Below are 9,832 nucleotides of genomic sequence, written 5' to 3'. Positions count from 1 at the left end.
CTCATTTAGTAAGCAAAATGGGATGCAGCACGAGGGAAGCATTTGAAAGGCGGACCAGCATTTTAAATAGGGATTCAGCAGCAGATCATCAACTAATCAGTGCCACTTATTTGATTATTTTTCCAATATCTTTCGTGCAAATGCTATCCAGAAGTCCTCTGACACCATCAATGTTAGAATCCCTTGCAACTACCTCCCACTGTCAGGACATAGCATAAAGCTCTGCATGGGTTTCTTGTATCATGCAAACAGAACTCTAGCAAATAGGCAGAAAAAATGCAAGCACGGCATTGGGTTTGCAGCTTTAGAGAGTGACACTGGGTGGGTTACCTGTATTGCTCCCCAGCTCTGCCAGCAATGGCATCGAAGAAGTCCACATCGATTCTGACCTCCGTAGATGTGTCCCTGGTTGCACAGACCGCCCTTACCAGATTCTTGATTCCAAGGTCTGCAAGTGCTTAAATTTCTTCATGTCTCATGGCTGTATCTTCACTTCCATGCTGCAACGCGAGAATAATGCTTGAGGCCTTCAGAACAGAAACATAACAGGACAGTTTTATGATTTAAAAGCCATTGCAAAGTACACAGTCCACACAGACCTCCAATGCAGTCCTTTCCTGCAATTTGGCAAATCCACTATTGGTTTAATGAGATCTTCCATCAACATAAAAAGAAACGTTGAAGACTGCAGAGACAGTGACATTACAGTCTTGGGACATGAAGCCAGCATGTGATGGCACTACCTGAAGTAATAATTGTGGGGACCTTTTTCTACACTTTCAGTGGCTGCAGCTCAGTTCAAGCTCTCTGTTGCTGCTTTTCAATAATGAGGAGGTAACACAAAAGTTTAACTTTTACTGCTTTTTTTTTTTTTTTTTTTTTTTTTCTTTTTTTCTTTGAATATTGCTTCATTAACATTAATCTACTTGTTACCTGAAACTTCTTTCCTTCTACCCCTGTCTCCTGCTTCCTCTTCATACTCCATTATTTGCTCTTTTTGAGCCCATTTCAATGTGGTAAACCCCACAGCATCCTTTCTTTTCACTTCACCCTTCTTTGTACTAAATCTTTTATGAAGTCAGCTACTTCATTCATGCCTCTCTTGTGGTTGGGACTTCCTGCCATGTAAAATACCCCGCTGCTTCATCAAAAACACTTGTGAAAAATCCATCTGTTCAGTAAAGAAACCCATTATCATTAACCACTGTGTTTTCTTGCTCTGCACTGTTATTAGGGAGCCTGCATTATACAAGATTTATCCTTAAATCAAAGAGAGTCTTATTGTATTTGCCTTCCATTTTCCATCTACAGCAAAGGATCATGTGTACTTATGTTGCCCATAAATACCGTTCAATACAGTTTTCTTCAGCAATGCTTTACAGTGACTAATTGGGAAGGTAATTACTCAAATGCAGTGAGAAGAGGTTGAGCATTGGCAATTTATTCACATCTTTATGCATAGCAGATAATACTTGAGATTCCATTAGCTGCAGGAGCACAAAGAATTTTAGCAACTTGGTGTTGTGTCTATTGTTCATTTAGTCTTGAGGCTGAGTCATAGAAACATGCATTTTGAAGAGGAGGTGTCTGGTTAGAGGTGGAAGAATGATCTGTATGCTTAATCAGCTTGCTCTGTTCTAACAAAATGTCATGTTACAGTATACAATAAGGTATAAATTTTATTCAAAGTTGAAAGCAAGCTGGAAGAGACGGATCTAGATTCTCTTGTCATTGGGAGGTGTGGGATTTAGGATTAAGAATGAATTTTATATACCTTGAAAGAAAGCTGGATAAATATTTACTAAAACTGAACACCATGTAGTCTTTCTAAATTTTAAGATCACTAGTGTGCATGGAGGGAGTAGTAGAAGAAAAAAAGGTCCTCAGTGCTTGTCTCCTCTTTTATATTTCAGAAATCATAAACAAATAAATCTGTTCTCTTGAGATATCTGACATGGATAAAGTTTGCAGCTCAACAACATTACCTTGCAATGAAGATTTGACCTGAGAATTTAGTTTTCTTAAAATTTTCTAACCTATTGCTGTACTTGCTAAGATGTGCATGTTAAAAAATATACCATAGTACAAACATTGATATTAAGCCAAATATCAAACATCTGTAGTTCAAAGTTATTTGTGTATACACTTGACTGGCCTCTCAAGTCTGCCTGGTTATCCCTGAATTGCTCTCCCAATAATTAACACTTGATAATGCTATCTTCTGAGTCGGAATCATTTGGATAAAGATACATGCAGAGGCAGGAAAACCAGAAGCAATTAGAATGCTCATTTATACTATCAGTAGCTCCATGGGAGATCAGTCCACAGTCTTGCTCAGGATGACCTCATCATCTCTGTGGTTTTCACTAAGTTCAGCAGGAAATGTATATGCTTTCCCACCTTGAAATATCCTTACATGAAAGCACTGACAACTTTTTCACATACACACACACAAAAAAAAATCATGACGAGAAAATCCCACTCCCCATCTATTATTTGTGTGGCCAAAATATAGCTAAAAAAAAAAAAAAGAATTAAAATTATGTACCTGCCACTTCACTACTTCAGTATATAAAGAAAAATGTGGAAAGAGGGATGTTGTGGTTTAGCCCAGCAGGTAGCTAAGCACCGTGCAGCCATTAGTTCTGTCCTCAGTGGGATGAGGGAGAGAATTTAAAACAAACAAACAAACAAACAAACAAATAAATAAAAAGGGAGATTTTGTGGATTGAGCTAAGGACAGCTTAATGAGAAAGAGAGAAAGGAAAAAAATTAAAAAAGAAAAGAATACATAAAATGTGTGATGCACAGTGCAATTGTTCACCACCAGCTGACTAAGGCCTAGCCAGTACCCAAACAATGGCAGCACCCACAGACAACATCCCTCAGTTTTGTTTCTGAGGATGATATTACACAGCATGGGATGTCCCTGTAGTCAGGTACACTAACTATCCTGGCTGTGTCTCCTTCCTAGCTTCTTGTGCACCCCCAGCCTCCTCACTGGCAGGGCAGTATGAGAAGCCAAAAAGTCCTTGGATCTGTGTAAGCACTGCTCTGCAAAAACTAAAATGTCAGTGTGCTGTCAACATTATCCTTATTCTAAATCCAAAACACAGCACCAGCTACGTTGAAGAAAATTAACTCTACCCCTCTGAAACTATGACAAGGGACAAAGGCTGGGTATACCTGACAACCACAGAAAATCGTGATGATGAGAGTTATATACAACCAAGAGTACCTCCCAGTGCAGCACAGCTATTGAGGAGAAAACTTGACAGCAATTAAACAAAATTACCTGTACAAGCAGCAAGGCAAAGCTAAAGGCATATATCCTATCTAGACAAGAAAATAAACAAACATAAACCTCTGAAGGCCAAAAGTAGAGATAAAACAGTCTCTCCTCAATACATGCTTCAGATCCATTCTGCCCAAACTTGCAGCCTTATTTTGAAGAGCCTGTCCCTTGCCTTGAAGCTCTTTCTTCCTGAGAGCATCATTTAGCCCCATGAATATGCGTTCTGCTCCAATAAGTTGATCTTATTTATCATTTTTACAGTGGATTGTGAGCTCTGTGTTTTCAAACAAAGCATGCGAGGAACCTTGCTGTTTAAGACTGTTATCCAGTTTGGCATTAAGGAATTTAATCCTGTTCTAATCCAGCTGCTTCTCGGTGTCTGACTGCCCTTTGCTGTGGTGCAACAATAGACCAGGACAGTCACACATCTACAGCTGAATTTCTTTCAACTAAACAGTGTCAGCTTATGAGAAAAGATACCACAGTTATATAATGCATCATACTCCTTCATTTTAAATGTATTGTGCAGCCATCAGAATGTTGACCTAAAATAGATTGACAACAGCAAGAAGAACTTTGAGTTCTTCTCATTTTTCATGTTATAGAAACCTGGCTTTGAAGCTGTGGTTGTTTTACACTGGTGGGCAGCTAAACTCCACAACAACCACTCTCTCACTTCCCTACCTCAAAGGAAAAAGAGGAGAAATTTTGATGAAGGGCTCAAGGGTTGAGATAAGGACAGGGAGATCACTCACTAACTACCATCACAGGCAAAACAGACTCAGCATAAGGAAATAAATGAAATGTATTACCTATTACTAACAAGTTAGAGCTGTGAGAACAGTAGAAGCTCACTAAAAACACCTTTCTCTCTTCTACCTCCTCCCCCTGAGCAGTGCAAAGGAATGGGAACTGAGGGCTTTAATTCCTTGGCGATTTGTCTCCATCTCTCCTTCATGGTCCCTCTCTGCCCCTGCTCCAGGCAGGGTCCCTCCCACGGGATACTTTCTGCGGCGGCTGCCCACGAGCAGCAGCTCTTCAAGCACTGCTCCCACACGGCTCCGTCCCACGGGGTCCATCCCCCAGGAGAAAACTGCTCCAGCACGGGTCCCCCACAGGTGGGCGGCAGCTCCCCCCAGACCCCCTCCTGCGTGGGCTCCTCTCCACGGGCTGCAGCTCCGGCCCGGGGCCTGCTCCTGCAGGGGCTCTCCATGGGCCGCAGCCTCCTCCAGGCCACATCCACCTGCTCCACCGGGGGCTCCTCCACCCATGGGGGGGCTGCAGCGTGGAGATCTGCTCCATGTGGGACCCATGGGCTGCAGGGGGACAGCCTGCTCCACCAGGGGCCTCTCTGCAGGCCACAGGGGAACTGCTGCTGCCTGCCTGCAGCACCTCCTGCCCTCCTCCTGCACTGACCTGGGGGGCTGCAGGGCTGCTTCTTATTCCTCTCTCTGAGCTGCTGTTGCACAGAAATTGTTTTTTTTTTTTTCCCTTTTCTTCAATCCGCTCTCTCAGAGGCCCAACCAGTGCTGCTCCGTCGCTCAGCTCTAGCCAGTGGCAGGTCCGTTTTGGAGCCAGCTGGGGCTGGCTCTGATCTGACATGGGTTAGCTGCTGGGCTCTGCTCACAGAGGCCACCTCTACAGTCCCAATGCCATCTACTAAACCCTTTTGATGTAAACCCAATACAGATGTGTGGCTTATTTTTAGTGAGTTTCTATCTGGTAAAATTGAGTGTATTATTTTTTTCTATTACTTAAGTTTTTTTATTATTATTATTATTATTTTTAATTTTAACTTCTAAATAAAAGGGTCTGTTACATTCATACCACCATAGTGGAAATCAACATTAAAAGTTAAGTTCACCTTTATATTAGTTTTGTTTCTACTGTATCGCTGAACTGAATCCAGTATTTGATCTCAACTTAGTTTTCTACTGATCTTGGATATCAAAGGAACATCTGGGCAGTTGTTCCTAGACCTTACTCACGTTTCTGCATCACAGGAATTCAGTGCAATGAACTACACTAAGGTTCTGAGATTTATGCTTTAATTTCCTTGCTTTAATCAGCATAAGCTAGATGCATGAGCCTGTTACTGTAATGTATGTGTGCTGCTTTTCCAGTCTGGTGGATGATCCTTTTTTATACCATCCACGATGAGAGCTAAACAACAGGTAACTGTAGGCAGGAAAATGTGGTAGCTCCAAAATTAATATATGTATTAGTAGATTTATATGAAATGCATCTATTTCTTCACAAAAGTGTTTTATAATATACCACCATTTTCTGTAAATAAAACACACTGGTTCATAAGAAGCTTTTTTTCAGGTGGGAGAATATGATGGAAAGCTATCTGCACATTAACTGTCATTTCAGAATAACTCTAGAAAGCAATCCCATAAATCTCCAGTGATATCCTTCTGACAGACTTATAATCTCTGCAAATTGTTGGTAAGAGCAGCGAACAAACCTGTCAGCAATTCTGGCTCTCACTGCTCTAATTTTAAGGAATGTGCAATGTGCTGGAGAAAACAAGGAAGCTGCAAATAGCTTGTTAAATGCAGCTGACAAAATATGAACTGTGGTGATGTGCAAGTGCCCACCAGACCTTAATGCTGCCTGTGACTGAGGAGGTGAGAAAATTTTGCTCTTAAATGTGCCTTGGTATCTTATCAAAATTAAGACACCCATCACAAAAGGAAAGAACAACTGTGAAAACCAAACCAAACCAAACCAAACCAAGCCAAGCCAAACCAAACCAAACCAAACCAAACCAAACCAAACCAAACCAAACCAAACCAAACCAAACCAAACCAAACCAAACCAAACCAAACCAAACCCACCACTTATGTAAATGGTCTGTGTCCTGACAATTTCCTATCATTTGGAGGGAGAGTGACAGCATGTGGCTGTGGTTAGGGACTGCATTGTCTAAGAGGGCTCCTCTGTGCCCAAGACTCTTCTGTGTGTTTCTATTCTCACCTCCCTGGTGGAAACCCCATGTGTTATCCCCCAACCCGCCTGGGTTCTGTGCAGCAGGTACAGTTGCTGGTGGACCACCAGTGAAGCAAGAGAACTGGGCTTGGCTGTGAGATTCCACAAGGAGGCTGCTGGACTGCAGTAAAAGTCTGAGAGACGCAGGTATCCTGGCAGGGGATCAAGTAAACAAGACAAAATGAATCAAAGAAGATCTGACAGGTCTCAAGGAATCTTCTTCAATGTCACTTAAGGAGTAGCCAGAATTTGTGTGCACAAGTCTGATAACATAAGGAAATTACATTTTGTCTAGTCAGCCAATTAGAAATGTAAACTATCCATTTGAACAAACCAATAATTTGTTGTTTTATGCAATATTAACTAAATAGTGTGCAGTAGATCTGAAAACCTTCTTGTTATTTAAGCCATGGAGATGGCCGTGTCTGTTGTCTCTGTCAAACTTAAAAAATGGAAAACTTCATTTAAATAGCAATATTCTCTTCTCCTTACAGTGCTTCATCCTTGTCGTTTCTACATTGGATCACTGCAAGGCTTAGTGTATTAGCTTTAGTCCCCAAAGTACCCAGGCTCTACCTCTTTCCTATGGTGATACTCTGATATTTGCAATCAGCAGGCATTATGACAATCAGCTGAGCTATTTGAACTAAAAAGCTTCTCATACGTAGACTTGTGTGCTGCTTAAGATAGTCATGGGCTCCAAACTGTGTCAGGATTCATTCATGCAAATCAAGAGATTGCACCACAGCAGGTGGCAGACAGCATTGGAAATGTCTCTTTAAATTTTGAAAACCAAAACAGAGCAAGGAAGGGCTCTAGATGTAAATTATACAAAGATTATAAGAATAAAGCTGCTTTCTTAACTTATTAAGTATCTTACCTAATTTCAGGCTAAAATGACATTCCCTGCAGTTTCTTCACACTCTCATATGACAGTGTTTGAGTATTCAGTATTTGAATAACTGAAGAAGCTTTGAGAACAAATTGATTGTCTACAAGAAATACATTGAATGTGTGTAACATTCTTTGTCTGCATGTTTTTGTGATAGAAAATTCAATTTCTAATCACATTTCCTTCCCCTGTCAGCCACCGGATTGGAAAAATTTAATGCTGTCAGCAGACCTAACTTTATTATGAAATGATGAAACAAAACTCTAATTTGGGAAAATTTTGCTTTGAGTCAGAATAGTTTTCTGCATAGAAGCCCCTGTTTGGAGCTTGGTTGATAACCCCCATTCCGATAGCAGCCATCTTGGTGTCTGGGGACTCTGGCATCCCTCTCTGCACAGAGCAGGATGGTGCCCAGGGCTGTGAGCTGCCAATTTACAAGGCACTGCAGTGCTCAGGGTAAATGGTTCATTTTCGCTCAATTTCTTGGCTTCCTTGGTCCCCTTGTGAGTGGAGCTCCCCAGTTGACGACTCTGGCTATCTTGTGTTCTGCAACCAGCGCCATTACTGCTGCAGCCCCAAGGACCAGCTCCTGAACTGGCTTCAAAAGGCAGCCCCACCTTGTCTGGACAAAGGCAAATGGTTTGTCTGCAGCAAGATTCCTTTTGGGTGCCTGATACCAGCAGGTGATCAGACAAATCTGGGCAATTGTTTCTCAACATTTTTATTAACAAATAATGGGCAAAAATGTTAATAAATAAATAAATAAAAATTCATGTGTTATGAGCTGGCCTGCATCCAGCATCTTGAGACTGAGTGCAGCAAGTCCAGCCGTCTTTGGAAATTAATATAAACTAGAGGGTCAACTGAGGAGCTTTTCTGCCTAGATGTTTAATGACAAACTTTTATTTTAAGCTAATAGATTTGGAAAATTTTGAGCAAATCTTAGTTCTCTTAATCTTTTTAGCCTGGCTGAACTCATCACTGACAGTTGCATTGCAGGAATGAGGAGCAAACTGGGAAAATCCAATTTATAAAACCTCTGAGCTTAATTTCAAAGGGTTCATGAAACAAGAATAATCAACAGTGATGAGGTATTATGAATTTCACATATTCACATATTCACATATTCTCCCTCTCTTTTTTTTTTTTTTTTCCTTTTTCTTTTTCTCCAGCAAGACTCCAATTTGTAAAATTACCCAGAAAAATGCCAAAGCAGATTAACAGTAAGGGACAAGCATTCTGAAATAATCTGGCAAATCTTTTCTGTATTTATTTATTTATTTATTTTGTGAAGAGAAAATTCTCTTGGCATATTACATTATTGAATTTCTCCTGGCAAAATATACCTCACACACTTTTATTTTATTTTAGTTTTTTAATTTCCTGAAGAATTAAGAGTTTCTTTTAACTGTTGGTTGGCATTGCTGAATCAGAGTAAAAATGATGATAAAGTGCCTGCCTTGGCTCTTGGGAAGGTACTGGCTGGGCCTAGCTCCTGGATTACAAGCCATCTATGTAGAAACTTCTTGTGAAAGGCTGAGATTGGCACTGGTCCTTACTATGCAATGATACTGACAAACATGCTATCCTATCCCATACTGTGGGATAGGAAGAAGATCACAGAAAATTAGTTTTCCATCCATCATATTTTGGAATGAGACTGGAAGAATTATTCCACTATTAAAAATGTTGTTTTGAGAAGAAAGAATATTAATTAATTTCTTTAGAGGCAAGATCTTCCTATTTTTCTGAGAAATGCTGAGATACCTCTGCAAGGGAATTTGCTTATTTAGTGTGGCTAGCCTGATGTTTGTCATAATGTTTGAGTACTTATTAGCCTAGATGATCTTCAGAAGCCCCTTCTTAATGTTGTTATGATATTCTGCCATGCTACCATTTCAAAAGGAATTTACTACATCTGTTTAACGGAATTTACACAGTCACCCTTCCTGTGCTGTCCTGGCTGTCTCCCTCTCACATATCATATCATACCATTCCTGCTGATATCAGGCAGCTGGCTTATAAGCAGCACTTCATGCAGGTTTGCAGTCTCCTTTTTGGGGTGAATTTACTGTTATCCATGGCAGTTTTATCAATTTCTTAATGCCAGCTTTATCCTTCTTTTCAAATAGCTTTTCTCCTTCACTTGTGTTTATCCATTCAATGTATTTATAGATCAGTCACATTTTTTTTCTTTCAGCTTTTTCTCTATGAGATTAAGCAGGCCAGCCTTGTTTTGTCTTGTTTGCATCCCAGTGGCCATTCCACGTATCTCTGCTAGCTTGAGTTAATCTTCACATTCATGACTGACACGGTGCACAAAATTAAAGAAGTACTGCAGCTAATGTCTGGTACAATAGCATTAATAATTCTCTTAGGAAATATATTTCCTGATGTATCCTAGGAGGGTATTTGCTTTGTTTCATGGCTGCATTATACTGATTGTATAATAGAGAGTCTGGCACCAGCTAACATGTCTTTGTTATTTCCAAATGATCATCTGTGAGCTTAGAGGAGAAGTTCTTGCCATTATTTTTACATTTATAGTATTTTGCACCTTGTATGAATTCATTAGATCAGCCTCTATTACCCTTGACCTTGAGGTCATATAGTAATTTCTGCATATTTCAGTCTCTCTTTGCATTGATAAT

The sequence above is a fragment of the Anas acuta genome, chromosome Z, assembly GCF_963932015.1.
Source record: "Anas acuta chromosome Z, bAnaAcu1.1, whole genome shotgun sequence".
Taxonomy (NCBI): Eukaryota; Metazoa; Chordata; class Aves; order Anseriformes; family Anatidae; genus Anas; species Anas acuta.
Note: the sequence above shows the minus strand (reverse complement) of the source record.